At 44.6% G+C, this 19,635-nt stretch overlaps 1 non-coding gene across 1 annotated transcript; it reads left to right on the forward strand.

Moving 5' to 3' along the window:
• The first annotated feature begins 564 nt into the window (after positions 1-564).
• On the forward strand, positions 565-636 carry TRNAD-GUC. The gene has a single exon. It is a non-coding gene; the product is annotated as a tRNA-Asp (tRNA).
• Positions 637-19,635: the final 18,999 nt, after the last annotated feature.

The following is a 19,635-nucleotide window of genomic DNA, read 5'->3' on the forward strand; positions in this document are numbered from 1 at the left end:
GTACTACCTCCGTCCCGGTTCATAGGGCTTGCGCGTATCCCTAGGTTTTAAATTTGACCAACATAATATCAATTGTATAATACAAAAATTATATTATTAGAAAGTAGAACATCTAAACTTTCTAATGATATATATTTTGTAATATATATTTCATATTATCATTGCTAAATTTACGATCTAGGAATACGCGCAAGCCCTATGAACTGAGACGGAGGGAGTAATTTGTACTAATATCCCCGGGCATAAGCAGGACCCGCATTCCACTCTATTTTTATTTCACCAAGACACATTAACAAGCAAGTGATGGTCAATTTAACTTCGTCTGTTAGCAAGATCGGTAAATTATACTGCATACTGTCAACAACTGTGATAACATCGTCAGCAGAGCTCTCTTTTTTTTGTTAATCGGTAAATTTGTAATCAGAAAGAGTATAGTTAACAGGGAAAGTGGAAATCACGTCCAAGCACGCTGCTGGCGCACTGCAAGGCATAAAGTCGATTTACTCCTGCATTGCACTGCAAGGCGTAATTCACATTCGAACAGCGCAGACAGTAAGCATCAAAGTCGTTGTAGTATAGTGGTAAGTATTCCCGCCTGTCACGCGGGTGACCCGGGTTCGATCCCCGGCAACGGCGTCATTTATTTTTTGTTCAAATATTGTTTTTGGTTCTAACAATCCATGGCATTTTTAGCATATATAATTTCCATCCTCGGCAACGTCCTCTCTTTCCATTTCCTCCCAATTCTTCCTTGTCCGGTTTGCTGATTGTTGACCATATATAGAACAAACTGATCATTAGCATTATTCAGCAATCATCACAAAGCTTTATCAATAATTGACACAGAATGAAGACGCGGCTCTATTTGGTGGCCTCACGAGGAGTAACCTGTCACTCCTGCTGGCCCCCTCCATGGCCAGCACCATTCATGTGTCAATTCAGCTTCACTTGCAAGCTTACACAAGTGCCATCACCACTGCCTAACATAACTATCTTGCAAGCCACAGCCCTATGTAGCTCTAGCAAGCCACCATCTGTCCCTCTTAGATAAATAAATCAGCATCATCCATATGTTGGATTGGATCACAGCACAAGCCTCTCTCTCTCTGTCTCTATGTCTCTGTGTCCTGCTTGTGACTGGTCAGAATGACAACACAAGCTAGGAAGAGTGCCTGCCTCATTGACCAATTAAAACCAGCTGACTTACTACTCAAGCTGCGCATAATTGTTCAGACAACAAGGAACGTCCTTTAGTTTTCTTTTACAAAGTTTCGGACAGAAACTTTTGTGTATGTGCCCCAGTAGGAACCAGGCACTGTTGCTAGTCAGACATGGGTTTGCATCATTGTCATGCCCACTTCTCTGTGGCTTTCCCATGCTTCTCAACTATGCCTTTGACCCACTAGAGAATGTGCCAAGTTGCTGCCTGCTAAATTGGCTACATGCCTATTGTCTTTGTATATGATCTGGAAAGAATTAGGGATTGGTCTCTATAGGGCTAGATTGTGAAGCCACATTGTTCATTGGCTCAGCGCAGTTTAACTATCTTTTGTGGCTCGCGAGTGCCAGGTTTCTCATCCGTGCAGTGCGCACACGCTTGTGCTGAGGTACTGCTGTAGTGAATTCAGTTGAACTTTTTTTTTGTCACTAGTAGAGGCATTTCACTAGATTCCAGTGATTTGAGTCTAACAAACAAACATGCATAAACTACTGTCCTCAAGATTAAGCGACTTGTCACAAACGGTTAACGGGTAACGACTATTGCAAGACAAATGATATTACTGAAGATCACAGAATCTGTGCAAGACCAGATTCAGTTCCATCTACTGTTACTTGTGGGCTTTGGACAGCAGATAGCTTGTGCCTGTTTTCAGGTGCAGACACAGACACAGAGGTTCAGGGTTCCAACCATTTTCTTACAACAGGGTGGATTCTCTCCGTGCTATTTATGAACAGCTCATGTTGCCAATAGCACAGACATGCTCTCAAACAAATTGGTTAATAAAAACAGGGTCAATCTCAGCAGCAAAGTCAAACAGATACAACATATATGGATGTGGCATAGTCCACTTTCTCCTAACTAACTAGATTAGATTATGCAACAAGTGAGATCACACAAGGTTTTCTGGTCCATGACACCACGGAGACCATGTATGCATTGCGAGTTGAAATATCGGAAGAGGAAGCAAAAACCTGTCCCTATTTAGACAAATGGGTATACATATATCTGATCTGAGGTCTTATCTGTAACCCATGACACTCGCAAATATATAATTTTTTTAAAATGTAATTAAATATATTTTTTAGTAGCAAAAATATTCAGTTTTGTACCCGATGTCAGCAAGAAGAGCAGATCAGACTGAAGCATCCAAATCTTGAAACGGTCTTTGTCAACTCACCCAAATTATTACCATATCATATTAATGGCTTTCTACATATCTGCCATTAGAACAGTGTGCCTTTTGACCATGAGGATGTCTAGGCCTAGGCATTGTTTTAGTACTGCTCTGTCTTAAGCACCTAGATCGATGTATAAATTGCGATCAATCCTAGCCTAGGTTGTTAATTTAGCTTCTAGTATACGTGCGGAGTCACAACTGAAGTAGAAACTTGGACACAATCCACACCAAAATTGTTAACAACCACAGGCCTAACAGTGACATGTGGTGAACAATTGGATCACGCAAGGATTTGGTCCCGGTTTCTTTATAAGATTCTGTTCACTAACTATACTAGAGTATTGTGACAGTTAACAGATGCGATCCCGGTGCATGTCGCAGGAAATTGTGCACTTATACCTGTTGATTCAGACAATTCTTGTAGCAGTGTAGTATCATACTGAAGGGATGAGAACTATGCTAAGGTTGCATTGGACTAAGTTAAGACCCTAATTAACCTAAAAGCCCCACAACCACAATACTGTGTAAATAATAAAGCTTGACTTAGTCGCCCCGACGGCATGGGCGGGCCCAGGATTTTGATAATGGGTATTCAGAATTAGCGTGCCACCAAAAAAATCTATAGAAACAAGTGAAGCTAGCAACAGTTGATAACTTGGTCGTCTATTTGGTTGCGTCCTAACGAACTACACCACCTCGTCCACATGCTTGAGCTCAACATGGTCAGGTTTTTGTAAGAACTAATCCAGACATGAGGGAGCAGCATATGATTTGAAGGTTTGGCCAAATTTTATGGGTATTCAGCTCAATACCCATGAATACATGTGTGCCCGCCCGGTTATTTTACACCTTTATTCATCAACTGGACTTCATGCGCGACACAGAAGGCTTTTTTCCTGCAATGTCCAAGCTTCCTTGGTGATCCAGTCCTCAATGAGTATGCTATATGTAATTACCCTTAGGACAATAACAATATTCAGCAAGGAAAAATCATACTACCTTTTGTCTGTGTACTTATGGTGGTGCTGCAGGGGTGACGATGGCCAAAGAAGATCAGCGGATCACTGCAGCAGGCGGCGCGGAAGGCAGCCACATGGGCGCGGGATCGTTCGGTGCCAAACGGGCTGCACATGGAGCTTTCTGCTGCATCGCATCGTCTCCGTTGGTAGCACGTGGAGGTGATCCTAGGCTTCACAATTCACACGCAGCACGACGACGCCTAGAGCAGCTGCCCTTGACATAGCGGTGGTGGCCTCCTCCTCCGCCCGAGATCGTCGACTGGCTGGTTGTGACGGATCTCACATCTAGTCCCAGTGACGAGTTGTGGAGGCGTGACTGAGAACCGAGCCTTGATGGCGGGCGATGGTGGCGTCAATGTGTCGTTGCCTTGTTGAGGAAATCGTCGGGGCAGATATCGTCTACTCACTTGTGTAGCTCCGGGGGAAACCCTAGGGTATGTCGGTTCGGACGATTGTAGCATGCTCGGTGTCTCTTTTCCTAATGGGGCACCATTTTTGGAGCAACTACGGGATGGTGGAGGTAAGAGGTACAGTGTTGTGCATCTACCGCGTTGACGAAGGCGAGTCTCAGTGGCATGGCATCGTGTGTCCTCGGTGATGGACGTGATATGATGGACTTATGCAGGGCGGGAGCGTGGTAGTGTCCATGGAAGGTCTAGCGAGGGTTATGCGGATCTCTTCCCTGAAAATGACTCTGCGGTAGATGGAGGTGACGGCGTCTTAGGCGAGTATTTGAGGCGCTCTCTAAGGGTCTACTAGACCGGATGTGTGCTCCTGATTCGGCATAGGGTGACACGGTGATGCCCCCGATACCTAGCTGGCGGGGCGTTCTTTGTGGTGTTAGGGCATAAAGTCCTGATGGCAAATCTTTTCACCCATTGTTGGATTTGTAAGTGTTGAGTGGTGGCTTCGAGGTTTTAATGTATGTTCATGCGAGATCTTTGTTGAATAAAATTTAAATAAAAAGTCATTTTTTTTCGATAAAGGGAATATATTAATATCGGTAGATACCAATTACACCCAGCCTCTGCAACAACGCATCACCCTAATGGTAGTACGGATGCACACAGCCAAAAAAGAAAAGGAAAACTAAGAAAAAGAAGTCCCGCTAGGTACTCCAGTTCTAGCAACAACAGTACAACCACCACCAAGACAACACCTGAAATCCATACTCTCCACAAGCGACGCCTTCAAGAAGGGAACAGTGCACAAGCACCGTCGTCGCCCGATCAAAAGATCTTTGGTTTTCACCCTGGAGATAGTCTTCGCTCTCAAAACAATGCCTTCAACAAAACCATAGCCAGGCACAACCAATTAAGGCCAGACCTTGGATTTTCACCCTGAAAGATAAGACTCTGTACTTCACCTGTGCTGCTGCCTCCACTTGCATACTGCTGTTACGAGACCCAAAATACCAAGAAAATCCCTCAACAACACCATGATTCGATCATCCGCTGCTAGTCCTTCAATCCGGCCTTCAAGAAATTCTCCGTCTCTGATACACCATGGACTAGAATGTCATCTACTGGCAACACAGAATAGAGCTTCGCGTCGCTCCCTCCAGAACCAAACGGTCGGAATAAAAACATGGGTGCGCACGATCGAATACCTCCCAAACCAGCAAACTCCAGACACGAGCACTGTTACATTTGCCAGCGGGGCCTTCCGAAACTCAACATCGAGCCAAATCCAGATGGAGATGCATAAGAAAGATCCTCGTCTTAGTGCGAGAGAGATCTGAGCATCTCCCATGACGTATTGGCCTCAGTCACAAATTCACCATGGTAATCATAGTAGACGTACCCAATGGCGGTGAAAAAGTGGGGCTTCATGTCGCCTAGAACCGCATCAATGAATGGTGGCGCCACGCCGGAGCCTAGAGCCAAACAAATCAACCATAACGTGTTGCGTTGCATAGCAGTGAACATGGTGGCCGCTGCGTGCGCCTTCAACCAAACAGATCGACAATGATGCCGCTGCATAGCCATGAAGGTGTCAACGCGCGGCGTGCCGGCGGTCAGCTTCAACGACGCCTCCAAGCGGTTGGCCTGGATGTTAATTGCAATCTGTAGACCACACGTTGGCATGCATGTCCTTCACAACCTCCAACCTGCCAGATCCACATGGAGGTAGACCTCACGTTGGTCTGGCTTCAACGGAGATATAGGATGGATCAGCAGCCAGATGCGCCATATCCAGCTGCTAAGATCAGGTTGATCTGCCCCCGGCCGGCGTGCATCGTGATGATGATCGATCACCTTCCTGAGGCGTGAGCCAGCCAAGGATTTGGAAGATCCAGAGATAGGGAAAACCACCAGGGCAGGGAAAAAGAACCTGCAGGAACGCCTCGCCGCCGCCGTCCGCCGTCGGACGACCTCCTCCGGCGGCGGCGGGGTGATGGGGCGGCTGGGATGAGGTTTTTTGTTTGTGGCGGCCAAATAATAAGTCATATACACCTCTTTGATGCAGAGGACAGGCTGGGAGCCTCAACCTCCTTTTCGAAGAAAAAACAGTCTGATTTGGAATAAACAATAAACTAAATTAATTGCCTAATCATAGAGCAGAACAAATCAACCAAAGATAAGAATTCATTCTTCGGAAAATGATAGGAACTATTAGTTAGCTCTGTGTATGATGTACATAACTGGCAAGGTCATTTTGTCATATTTGGTTCTGTTATATTTGGAACGTTGTTGCTTCCAATGATACACAATATTGATAGGCTGAAAAGGATCGCCTCCTTAATAAACACATGGTTGTACAAGGTGTCCATATCAGATTTCTTATCAGAATGAATTACTCCTCAGTTCATTTCTAAAGAGATTTTTGTCCTTTAATTTAATTTCTTAAGTCTTAAGTCTACTTTTGATTAGCGGAGACAGAAATAGTTTTTATGAACTGATCCTATCATGTAGGAGGACATGTCATGCATCGTCGATCAGAAATTGACAGTAATGTTAGCGTATTGTGTCATTGATTCTACACTAACATATACTGCATGCTACAATCATATGTAGGTGATTTGAATTGTCAAATAGCGTTCATATTCACCATATCACTCTCCTATACTCTAAATCAATGTTTCAGAAAATGATATATTGACGTCTCGATGCACAAAACAACCATTGTGTTTTGTCCTAGTAGCTAGATCCCTAGGTAGGTACTTTATATATCTGGATTTACTGTGGGATGCTTGCCAGTTCATCCATTAGCTGGGTCAGTTGTAGAAGCTATCAGTGAAAACAAAGTTTTTCTTCTTGTCATTATTGACCCCAATGAATTTTGCTACGAAAATTCGGTTATTCACATGAGCACAAAATTTCAGTGACCCACTGGGTCAAACCTCTCACCAGAAACCAGAGTGAAAACTTACCTATTCACTACTTCATTTTAGCGATCCAGAGTATTAAAAACCAGGGAAAACAATCTTAGAGACCAGGTTTGTTGAAGGGAAGTCTAATTGACCAATTAGATAGTCTTACTCATGTGGAAATTAGTTTAATAAGCCAGGGTACAGTGGTTGTGTGTGGCGGCGATGACGAACAGACCAGACAAGAGTATGGATATATGTATATCCAATTCAGAGCACATTGTGATTTTAGTATGCATGGTTAGTTCATACTGGATGAAACCTGAAGAAGATGAACCTGAAGCTTCTACCTAAGAACATGCGTGTGCGTGTTGATCCACCCACCATAACCGATTTAGTTGTAACCACATTGGGTGGCTGGTGATGGTGAAGTCACACATATAGGAGGGATATAGTCTCTATCCATACCAGTATATGTGTTAGACTCTGTAAAATGCTAATTTTGTAGAAGTAAAGCTGTAGCTAGTGTCTGAGTCTTCTCACTATTTTTCTTCTAATACAATATGGTGCGCATTTCAGTGTGTGTCTGAGAAAAATAAAGATGAAGCTAATGCATAGTAGAGCACCTGTATTGGTTAGATTACGAAAGTTTGGATCAGATTTTGTAGTTCTTTACCTTGATATGACATGAGCATGAAAGAGGTTCAAAAATCTGTTTCCTTTTTATAAGGGCTAAAATCACTTTTTTGTTTGGCTCATTGACCCCATATTGTAAGGTGGATCTCGAAAGATAGGAACTCTTATCGAATACGGATTTCCACAAAATTCTACAGGGATCTATGAGATCAAGTATGAAATTATGTTTACTCAAAGAATTTTTCAGTTTATCAAGCCTCGAAAAGTGTGAACTGTCTTATGAATACACCTATATCTATCACAGTAGGACTTGGGTCTTGTGGCTTCCATGCAGTTCAGAGTTATGAAAACACAATGCATGCCTTAACTCGAACTACCAGAGCGTATCCTTTTCTTATATATTGAACATGCAAATTAAGTATTTGTATATTATTGAATTATTAAAAAGGAAAAGAAAGAAGAAATGACCTGACAGAACAAACAAGAAAGTTCAACTATGTCCGAATGGACAGCTCCTGGAACCACTCATCTTTTGGTGTGGGGACACACATACATATTGGATTTGTGCGCCACAATTTGTCAATGATGACAGTAGCAATCAAGGTTGACAGGAAGCTTCCAATCGAGGCATGCTATTCTATGCAGAATTCAAATATCAAATTGTGCAATTTTACAGGAAAACATCTCTGCTCCGTGTGATGTGAGAGGTGGTGGTTGTATGTTTGGTAAAAGATTAACCAACTGTTTGAATTGCACCCTTTATTATATATTTTCTATCAATTTCTTAAGTAGATCACGCGGATAAACTATTCTTCATGCATTGCAACTAAACCACTACATTCTAATTGATGTAATTAGAAGGGACTACACTAGATTGCAGAAAAAACCACATTCCTGCATTCAATGCCCTGACCTTCACATTCTCTTTTGTGCATTACAAAGAGGTGGTCTATGCTACAGTAGTCTGATGTCAAAGTGTACCAACACAGATTTCTTTTCTGCTTCCATATTTCTGCCACTCCCACGAGGACCACTAGATCATTCCAATTAATTCCTTAATTGCTTTCCTAAAATGGTTTTGATTAGTCCACAAGTACAGCTTGGCTGAAAAAAAAACCCCTCCCCTCTCGCGACCCGCGCCGCCCCCCTGCGGCGGCCGGGCGCGCATCTCCTCCTCCAGCGGCAAGTTCCCCCTCCCCTCCTCTCCCCTGCCGCCGCCGTCGGCGTGCGCCGCCGGGCCTTGCCCGTGCGGTGCCGGCGGTAGCGGGCCGGACTCTACCCGCGGCTAGGACGGGGGCGCGGGGGCCTCGGGACGGCGGCGGTGAACTCAGGCGGCGGCGGTTTGGTGCGGCGGCGTGGTTTCCGCGCGCCGGGGTGGTCGGAGGTGCGGCACGGCGCGGCCGGGGTGGTGGCGGCGGATCCTGCTCCGCCCGGATCTGGGCCAGTTCGGGCCCCATCTGGGCTGGGCGAGCCGTAGCTCCCCCTGACCGGCGGCGGTGCTCCTGGGTTCTGGTGGTGCTGGGGCGGTGGTGGCAGGGTGGCGGCGGCACCATGTGTCAACACCCGGATTTTTAAGTCCAGATGCCTATTATGCCATTCATCGCAATCCCAGGAATATTGTTTTTGCGAGACATAATAGATTGATATCACAACACATCATTCATTACATCACATAATTGTCTTACATAGAGGGATCACATGATCCAGTCTTAATACATCATAGTGGATCTAGAGATCCTATTACAAAACACATAGCGGAAGCGAAGTAACGGTTGCGGTCCATCTATTCCACGAGCAACTGTTGACGTCGGGAGTGATCCTAGTTGTCGTAGACGTCCTCGCTGTCCATCTTCCTCGTGCTGTCTTGTTCTCCTTCATAGTCCGGCCATTTGAATAGCCAGGGACAAAGCCATGAGTACTTTAAAGTACTCGCAAACTAATACTAATGTAAGCACTATCAACTATAGTAAGGGGGTGCTAAGCTCTAAGTTTATTTGCATAAAGCCAATTTTATTTCATAAGCATTTAGTAAAAAGCCTCTTCATTTGCTAACTAACTCAAGTGGGAACATTAGTGTCATTCCCACAACTCTGTTGTGATTCAAGTCAAAGTCACCATTTCAAGTTCAAATCACAAGTCACCCTTCACATGTCACATTTTTGAAAATGGTCCGATGACGGAACGAGTATGGCCTTTCCAATCGTCTGTAACCGTGGACACGGCTATTCGAATAGTTCTACACTCTGCAGAGGTCGTACACTTGTGCCACAACATTTGCAATAATCCGTCAGGGTTAACTGGCCCTGATTTATCACACTCCGTGTGCGGACTACCAACCATAACTTTTCACTTACATACCCTAGTATAGGCACCTCTCCCCATGAGCTTGGCCTCCCAGTGAAGACAGACGGATCAGCTCGGGAAGCTGCACAGGGGCTTGGGCCGGACAATTCACCTCATTCACGTCATATCACATCATTTCTTTTGTAGAGGCAGCCCTCGGCATAACCCCAATGACGCTTGTTTAGAGGGAACCCATACTAAAGCACATAAATTTCTAGTTAAGCCCTTACCCATGTTGGGTATTGTGGGGGTACTTTCAAATTGGAATGGTATCGCATCCGAACCCAACCATCAGCTTTTGTAAAATTCACCAAGTCATTCACAAGCCATATTCACCTTCAAAATCTTTCAATAGAATGAGTCATCATTCCAAGGTTTTCAAAGTCATTTCATTTCACATTTTCCCATCTAGAGTAGTCAATTTTATTTGTTTAGCACTAGCAACTAGTCATGAGGGGTGCTAACTAGCTTGTCTTGCTCTAGGCTAACTTTGATGCTCTTGTTCTACTCTATATCTAAACCAAGTGAATCATGAATCAAAAAGTAAGCTTTGATAAACCAAAGTCAAAAACTCGTAAGATAAAAACTTGGGATAGGATCATTAAGCATAAATTAAATGGGGATGAGGCCTTGCTCTTGTAGAGCTTTGCCTTAGGGTATCTTGCAAGAATATTAGCTTGCAAGGGTATAGCTTGCATTGGAGTTAGCTTGCATTGATAATAGCTTGCCTTGAGTGGTGATGTGATCAAAGTTTTCTTCTTCTTCCTCTTGGTAGAATACCTCCTCCTCCTGATAGTCTCCGGTACTAGCGTCTATAAACGAATACGAGGATACAATCACCAAACAACACTTAAGTAAACTTAATTAGCCTTAATGGCCCACACAAAGGATCTAGCATCACTACTTAACATTTATCCAAAAATTATTCTAGGGTTTCCTTATTTAATATTAGGAAAATAATTTCCTCTCATTGAAAGTTGAAATTAGGGTTTCTCTTTGGTTTGGAGAAATAATTTCCTCTCATTGAATCTTCTTAAAATTTAATCTTCTCAAATAACCAGGGATGATCCCATGTTGACCAAGGTCAACACTTCACACTTAGTATTTGAGAAAAGTGATTTAAATGAGATTCATCATCTCATGTGATTTAAATAACTAGTGCAATTTAAATACTAGGTTGATTTAAATTCTACAAGTGAGCAAGTATGAGTCTAAGCATTTAAAGGTCAACACATTACTTCATACCACTTGTGAGAATGATTTAAATGAGGTGCTACACCTCATAGATTTAAATTCCTAAAATTTGAAATAGTTTAAATGGGCTAGTATTGATTACATAGCCAATATTTTGATTCTAGCCCATGATCATGTACAGAACATATATCATATTTTTACATAGTAAATTAGAGTTTGTTAAATGTGAATTATTGCAATTGGATTCACTTAAAAATTCAAATTGGTTGATTTTTAAGATTTATTTGAATACTGAAAAGTCTCTGTTTTGTCATTTTTGCTATTCAAAATCTACACAACCCATGAGGTTGAATCCAGTGAGGTTAGCTAGATAATTTCATAAGCTTTCTGGAAAATTTTGAATCACTAAAATTGGATTTGTATATTTGAAACTATTTAACTTCTAGTACTGCACCAGTATGCAATTTACAGAAAAAGAATAAAACGGAATTCAAATTCAAACGAGGGCGGGAAGAAGTTGGGCCGGCCCAGCATGCGGCCTGGTCCGCGCTGCATGGCGCATGCACGTCACGCGCGGGCGGAGCACGCGGCGCGTCGGATCGAGATCCGACGGTGCTGGGCCGTCGTGTTCCTCCCGATACCGCCGGCTTGCGGCGGCGCTAGCGCTCACCTCCGGGCACGGCCGACGGCGAGCTTGGGCTTGATCGACGGGGTTTTTCAAGGGCTACCAGAGGGTGTAGGGGTTGGAGGCTGAGGTGGCGAGAAAATGGGGCGGCGTTGAGTGTGGCCGCCGGGTGCACGCCGGCGAGCTTTGGCGCCGTGGAGAGGTAAAGAGGGGAGAGGAGCGATGCTAGGAGGGAGGGGAGAATGCTGTGGGATGGTGTGGTGAAGTCCAGAGGCGCGGGGGAGTTTATATAGCGGCTGGAGGAGCGGGGCACGACGGGATCGGCATGGTGGCGACGTCACGGTGCACGGCGGGCACGGGCGTCTCCGGCACTGCTGCTGCGTCAGGAGGTGAGCTCATGGGTAGGTAAGGATGCGTGCACAGTGGCGCGATTGATGGCGTCGTGTGCGGGCGTACGGGGTCAATGCCGACGTCGGCGTCCTTCAAGGACGTCGCGTCGTGGCGTCGTCCGGGGGCGCATGCGGGCCAACGGTCGTGTCCGGCGCGTGGAGCGGGACCGAGAGAGAGCTGGTGGCGCACGGGGACGCGTTGGATCGCCGCATGCACACGGGAACGGGGTCGTGTCCACGGGTGGTGACCAGGGGACGTGGCACGGGTTGGTTTGGTCGACCACGTGCTCTCCTCGACCAAGGGTCGTGTCTAGTAGGTGTAGGAGGTCCATGTCAAGCGTGATGACACGGTGAGAGAGGGAGAGGAAGAGAGGGAGCAAGTGGTGGCATGGTGGTGACTAGGGTGGCCGACATGGTGTGTTCTAGTTGATTTGAGAGCAAAAATCTTTCTCTCTGTGGTAAGGGCATGCATGGGCGTGAGCAGCAAGGTCAGGGCAAGCTCAGAGACATGCTGAGGTGACTTGGATGGGAGAGGAGAGGAAGTGAGCATGTGGAGTGACATGGTGGCCGGCATGGGGGTGTTCTTGTCAAGCTGGTCCAAGGCAAGGGCTGGCAGGGCCTGGCACTGATGCAGAGGGGTACAGGGATGCAGAGGGAGTGCAGGGTTGGACTTGGTCCAAGCAAAAGCTAGAGCATGGGCACAAATATAGGTGCTGCCCACAAGGTGTTTGTTGATATGGCCGAAAGAAAGTTTTTGTTGAATTTTGGCAAACTTTTTGGTGGATCTCAATCATATAATATTTGAAGTATATTGGTGGTGGTGGTGCTCATTTTGGTGTTGATTTGCAAAGATTCAAAAAGTTGGCCATCTTCTCTTTGTTTCAATGTCATCACTTGTCTCCTCTATTCTGGTCAACCTAGTCAACATGAGGTATGGTGGTCAACATGAAAGTTGTTCACCTTCATATGGTCTTGGATGACATGGTCATAGTTGACCAAGTTTAGTTTGAAGAAAAGTAAAAACCAGGGGTTAAAGTAGTGAAGAAAATATTTTGGTGACATATGACCATTATCCTATGTGTGAAGATTTTGAGTTTTCCTTTGGTTTGATTCTGGTTTTATTGATGCAATTGTGTTAGTTTATCATCTTTAGGTATTCTACAAGCAAGAGAGCAAGCAATTATGGCCTAGAGTGAAGATTTGTAATTTGGCATAATGTGTATGTGAGTGAAATTGGGATTTTCTCCCTATTTAATTTCTCTCCATTTAATTTGACTTTTGTTGACTCTAATGTGATTCTTATTAGTTTAGAAACATTTTAAAACCATTGAAACCATTTCAAATGGTCTTGTTCAAAGATTTGCAAAAATGGCCATAACACATAAGAGGTGACATGTCAAATTTTCTTATTCTTGTTAATTGTTCATCTTGCTTCACTTGGGCATGGGTTAGGGTCAATTTAGTATTATATTAGGTTGAGAGATGGTTTCACACCATTTGGTCAAGGTTTAAAGTGCATAGGTCAAGAATTGGGGAAATGGCTATGTGCCACATATGCCTCTATGCATATGTTGTATTTGATTTTTGATTTGTCTTGGCTTGACCCCCTTTGATGTTGTTGAGTGTTGAAATGGCATATGGAAGTGATCCAACCATTCACAACAAGTACTAGGGTCAATATTCTTTATTTACCAAATTGCTATTTTATTCTCATATGCCTCTATGGCATTTTTAGTTTCTTTTTCTTTTCTTTGGAAACCACTTGGATTTGGTTTGATAGGTACTAGGTAAGGTGTGTGAAGGTTTTCCAAACCTCTAAGCAAAGTAGAAAAGCTTAGGGTAAAGTTTTATAAAAATATCCATAGGCACATATGCCTTTTTCTTATTTGATTTCTTTCTCTTTTATTTTATTGGGTGGGTGACCTTCACTTGATCACCTTAGGGTTTTAGGGTTTAGCACATAAGCATAATAACACTCCTCATGGCAAAACACAAGATTTAAACAAGATCTATATGTATCAATCTTATTTTAATAAAAGTTTTTGTTGGTTCCAAAATTTGGAACTAGGGAAATTCATTTTGTTTGTTTTGAAATTTTTGGGTTGTTACAAACCCTTCCCCTTAAACAAATCTCGTCCCGAGATTTTAAGAAAAGTTAGGTTCCTAAGAAAGATTGAGCAGTGATATTAACGGGGAACATACTTGGCATGGCCTCGAGGGGCTTCCCGGGCTTCATTGGCAGTCATGTGGTAGAAACGGCCGTTGTTGTTGTTCTGGTTCCTTCTTCCTGCGAAGCGGCGCTGTTGCTGAGCAGGTGCTGCGGTATTGGCGGCAATCTTGGCAAGCTTCTTGGGGCACTCGTTGGAGTAGTGACCCACAACTCCACATTCATAGCAGTTGACGGTGGACTTGTCTTTGGGGTTGACGGGAACAGTGTTGCTTCCAGTCACGGGGGCAGTATTGGGGTTGTTGTTGTTACCATTAGGGTGGTTGTTGTTGTTGTCGGGGTTGCTGTTGTTGTTGTTGTTGTTGTAGCCTCCGGGCTTCGGGGGTCCTCCATTATTGTTGGAGTAGTTTGGGCGGTAAGTCTGAGCAGGGGGCTTGTTGTATCTTGGGGCAAATCCTCCAGTTGAGTTGTTGCGGTGCTTCTGTGCATGGTGGGGTCCATTCTGGGTCATCATCCTTCTCTTGCGGTTCTCGTTGGCTTGATTCAGCTTCCCTTCCATCTGTATTGCTGAGTCCACTAAGGCTTCGAGGTCAGCGAACGGAATGTTCACTAACACCGTTTGCATCTCGTCATGCAGTCCATTCAGAAATCTTTCCTTCCTCTTTTCATTTGTGTCTGTCTCCTCCGGGGCGTACCTTGACAGTGTAAGAAACCTGTCGCGGTATTCCACCACCGACATCCTTCCTTGCTTGAGTTCTCGGAACTCGTCTCTCATCTTCTTGATCAGTCCTTGGGGCACATGATATTTGCTGAACTTGAGCTTGAAATCTGCCCAAGTCATCATTTGTCCGGCATTCATTGCGCGGGCACTCGTCCACCAAGCTCTGGCAGGTCCTGACAGATAGTGTGTGGCGAACAGTACTTTCTCTGCGGCTTCTACTCCCGCAACTTCCAGGTTGTTCTCCATTGTTTGGAGCCAATCATCAGCATCAAGGGGCTCTTCAGTCTTGTTGAACATTGGAGGGTTGGTGTTCTGAAAGTTCTTCAGTTTCGATCCAGGGTGATCGTGGTTTCCATGGCCTTGATTGTTCTGAGCTATCTGTTGCAGTGCAGCAATGTTGGCTTGACGTTCAGCTCTTTCGACTTCTCGGTCTGCCATCATTGTCTGCAGCAGTTGCATCATGGCATCCTGGGTGGCGCTGCGGGTTGGTGGGGCCATCTGAAGATTGAGGTAGGTGATAAGATAAGAGGGAAATTTCTATGGTTTGTTTGAGTTAAAGTTCAAAAAGTTCATAACTTGAAAATTTGAGTAGTGTTGCGGGGGTAAAACCAACAACACTTTTTCATTCATACCAAACATCACACATTACAATTCTAACACCCCGTTGGTTTGAAGAACCATTCATCGCTCTACGATACAAGGGGATCCTGATACAACTCACACCTACTCAAGTGCTTTAATGATACTACTCTTCGTGGGGGAATTCTTCGTCTTCATTGTTGAGGTGCTTGGCGAAGGGCGAGGGCGTTGTCCAAATCTCTCGCGGGTTTTGTACTCGCCTCGAAGTCCCGAGGGGCTTTATAGGGGTTCATCCCTCGGTTGTGGTGGGGGCATGGTCATCGGTCTTCCCATGGAGTCATGTCTTGGGTAGTAGAGGAAACGAGTGTTCTTGATCTTGTCCTCATTTTGTCCACACGAGACGGAAATTGCTTCTTGCATAGCTTTGTCTAGTCCTTCCTTCCGTGTGTTTCTGTTACAGTAAAACCATATGGTTTCCCATACCGGGGCTCCAAGCTTTCTTCCTAGATCAGCAGATACTTCCCACCGGGGTGATCCTCCCAACTGATTATTGAAGGATGTTCCGAAGAACTCGGGGTACGGGTGTCCTAGATATTCCACTAGTTGCTTCAACTCCTTTTCCAACTTCAGTTCTCCTCCATGACCAAGCTGATAGCACTCCCATTGGTATTCCATCTGTGAGCAATTAGGATCAGTAAGTTAGAGAAGTGATCAAGTGTGCAAAGTTTTATGTACTATTTACAAGGAAAAGTGGGGTATGGATCTCTTATTTTGGAAAAGATCTCAAGGAAGAGTGAGAATAATTTTTTCATAAATATTCACTTCCTTTGTTTTTGAAACTAAATTTTTCAGGACGTCCATTCTAACTAGGGTCTCCTAAGGTCAACAATGGCTCTGATACCAACTTGTCAACACCCGGATTTTTAAGTCCAGATGCCTATTATGCCATTCATCGCAATCCCGTGAATATTGTTTTTGCGAGACATAATAGATTGATATCACAACACATCATTCATTACATCACATAATTGTCTTACATAGAGGGATCACATGATCCAGTCTTAATACATCATAGTGGATCTAGAGATCCTATTACAAAACACATAGCGGAAGCGAAGTAACGGTTGCGGTCCATCTATTCCACAGCAACTCGTTGACGCCGGGAGTGATCCTAGTTGTCGTAGACGTCCCGCTGTCCATCTTCCTCGTGCTCGCTGTTCTCCTTCATAGTCCGGCCATTTGAATAGCCAGGGACAAAGCCATGAGTACTTTAAAGTACTCGCAAACTAATACTAATGTAAGCACTATCAACTATAGTAAGGGGGTGCTAAGCTCTAAGTTTATTTGCATAAAGCCAATTTTATTTCATAAGCATTTAGTAAAAAGCCTCTTCATTTGCTAACTAACTCAAGTGGGAACATTAGTGTCATTCCCACAACTCTGTTGTGATTCAAGTCAAAGTCACCATTTCAAGTTCAAATCACAAGTCACCCTTCACATGTCACATTTTTGAAAATGGTCTGATGACGGAACAGTATGGCCTTTCCAATCGTCCGTAACCGTGGACACGGCTATTCGAATAGTTCTACACTCTGCAGAGGTCGTACACTTGTGCCACAACATTTGCAATAATCCGTCGGGGTTAATCGGCCTCGATTTATCACACTCCGTGTGCGGACTACCAACCATAACTTTTCACTTACATACCCTAGTATAGGCACCTCTCCCCATGAGCTTGGCCTCCCAGTGAAGACAGACAGTCAGCCTGGGAACTGCACAGGGCTTGGGCCGGACAATTCACCTCATTCACGTCATATCACATCATTTCTTTTGTAGAGGCAGCCCTCGGCATAACCCCAATGACGCTTGTTTAGAGGGAACCATACTAAAGCACATAAATTTCTAGTTAAGCCCTTACCCATGTTGGGTATTGTGGGGGTACTTTCAAATTGGAATGGTATCGCATCCGAACCCAACCATCAGTTTTTGTAAAATTCACCAAGTCATTCACAAGCCATATTCACCTTCAAAATCTTTCAATAGAATGAGTCATCATTCCAAGGTTTTCAAAGTCATTTCATTTCACATTTTCCCATCTAGAGTAGTCAATTTTATTTGTTTAGCACTAGCAACTAGTCATGAGGGGTGCTAACTAGCTTGTCTTGCTCTAGGCTAACTTTGATGCTCTTGTTCTACTCTATATCTAAACCAAGTGAATCATGAATCAAAAAGTAAGCTTTGATAAACCAAAGTCAAAAACTCGTAAGATAAAAACTTGGGATAGGATCATTAAGCATAAATTAAATGGGGATGAGGCCTTGCTCTTGTAGAGCTTTGCCTTAGGGTATCTTGCAAGAATATTAGCTTGCAAGGGTATAGCTTGCATTGGAGTTAGCTTGCATTGATAATAGCTTGCCTTGAGTGGTGATGTGATCAAAGTTTTCTTCTTCTTCCTCTTGGTAGAATACCTCCTCCTCCTGATAGTCTCCGGTACTAGCGTCTATAAACGAATACGAGGATACAATCACCAAACAACACTTAAGTAAACTTAATTAGCCTTAATGGCCCACACAAAGGATCTAGCATCACTACTTAACATTTATCCAAAAATTATTCTAGGGTTTCCTTATTTAATATTAGGAAAATAATTTCCTCTCATTGAAAGTTGAAATTAGGGTTTCTCTTTGGTTTGGAGAAATAATTTCCTCTCATTGAATCTTCTTAAAATTTAATCTTCTCAAATAACCAGGGATGATCCCATGTTGACCAAGGTCAACACTTCACACTTAGTATTTGAGAAAAGTGATTTAAATGAGATTCATCATCTCATGTGATTTAAATAACTAGTGCAATTTAAATACTAGGTTGATTTAAATTCTACAAGTGAGCAAGTATGAGTCTAAGCATTTAAAGGTCAACACATTACTTCATACCACTTGTGAGAATGATTTAAATGAGGTGCTACACCTCATAGATTTAAATTCCTAAAATTTGAAATAGTTTAAATGGGCTAGTATTGATTACATAGCCAATATTTTGATTCTAGCCCATGATCATGTACAGAACATATATCATATTTTTACATAGTAAATTAGAGTTTGTTAAATGTGAATTATTGCAATTGGATTCACTTAAAAATTCAAATTGGTTGATTTTTAAGATTTATTTGAATACTGAAAAGTCTCTGTTTTGTCATTTTTGCTATTCAAAATCTACACAACCCATGAGGTTGAATCCAGTGAGGTTAGCTAGATAATTTCATAAGCTTTCTGGAACATTTTGAATCACTAAAATTGGATTTGTATATTTGAAACTATTTAACTTCTAGTACTGCACCAGTATGCAATTTACGAGAAAAAGAATAAAACGGAATTCAAATTCAAACGAGGGCGGGAAGAAGTTGGGCCGGCCCAGCATGCGGCCTGGTCCGCGCTGCATGGCGCATGCACGTCACGCGCGGGCGGAGCACGCGGCGCGTCGGATCGAGATCCGACGGTGCTGGGCCGTCGTGTTCCTCCCGATACCGCCGGCTTGCGGCGGCGCTAGCGCTCACCTCCGGGCACGGCTGACGGCGAGCTTGGGCTTGATCGACGGGGTTTTTCAAGGGCTACCAGAGGGTGTAGGGGTTGGAGGCTGAGGTGGCGAGAAAATGGGGCGGCGTTGAGTGTGGCCGCCGGGTGCACGCCGGCGAGCTTTGGCGCCGTGGAGAGGTAAAGAGGGGAGAGGAGCGATGCTAGGAGGGAGGGGAGAATGCTGTGGGATGGTGTGGTGAAGTCCAGAGGCGCGGGGGAGTTTATATAGCGGCTGGAGGAGCGGGGCACGACGGGACCGGCATGGTGGCGACGTCACGGTGCACGGCGGGCACGGGCGTCTCCGGCACTGCTGCTGCGTCAGGAGGTGAGCTCATGGGTAGGTAAGGATGCGTGCACAGTGGCGCGATTGATGGCGTCGTGTGCAGGGCGTACGGGGTCAATGCCGACGTCGGCGTCCTTCAAGGACGTCGCGTCGTGGCGTCGTCCAGGGGCGCATGCGGGCCAACGGTCGTGTCTGGCAGTGGAGCGGGACCGAGAGAGAGCTGGTGGCGCACGGGGACGCGTTGGATCGCCGCATGCACACGGGAACGGGGTCGTGTCCACGGGTGGTGACCAGGGGACGTGGCACGGGTTGGTTTGGTCGACCCCGTGCTCTCCTCGACCAAGGGTCGTGTCTAGTAGGTGTAGGAGGTCCATGTCAAGCGTGATGACACGGTGAGA

The sequence above is a fragment of the Lolium rigidum genome, chromosome 1, assembly GCF_022539505.1.
Source record: "Lolium rigidum isolate FL_2022 chromosome 1, APGP_CSIRO_Lrig_0.1, whole genome shotgun sequence".
NCBI lineage: Eukaryota > Viridiplantae > Streptophyta > Magnoliopsida > Poales > Poaceae > Lolium > Lolium rigidum.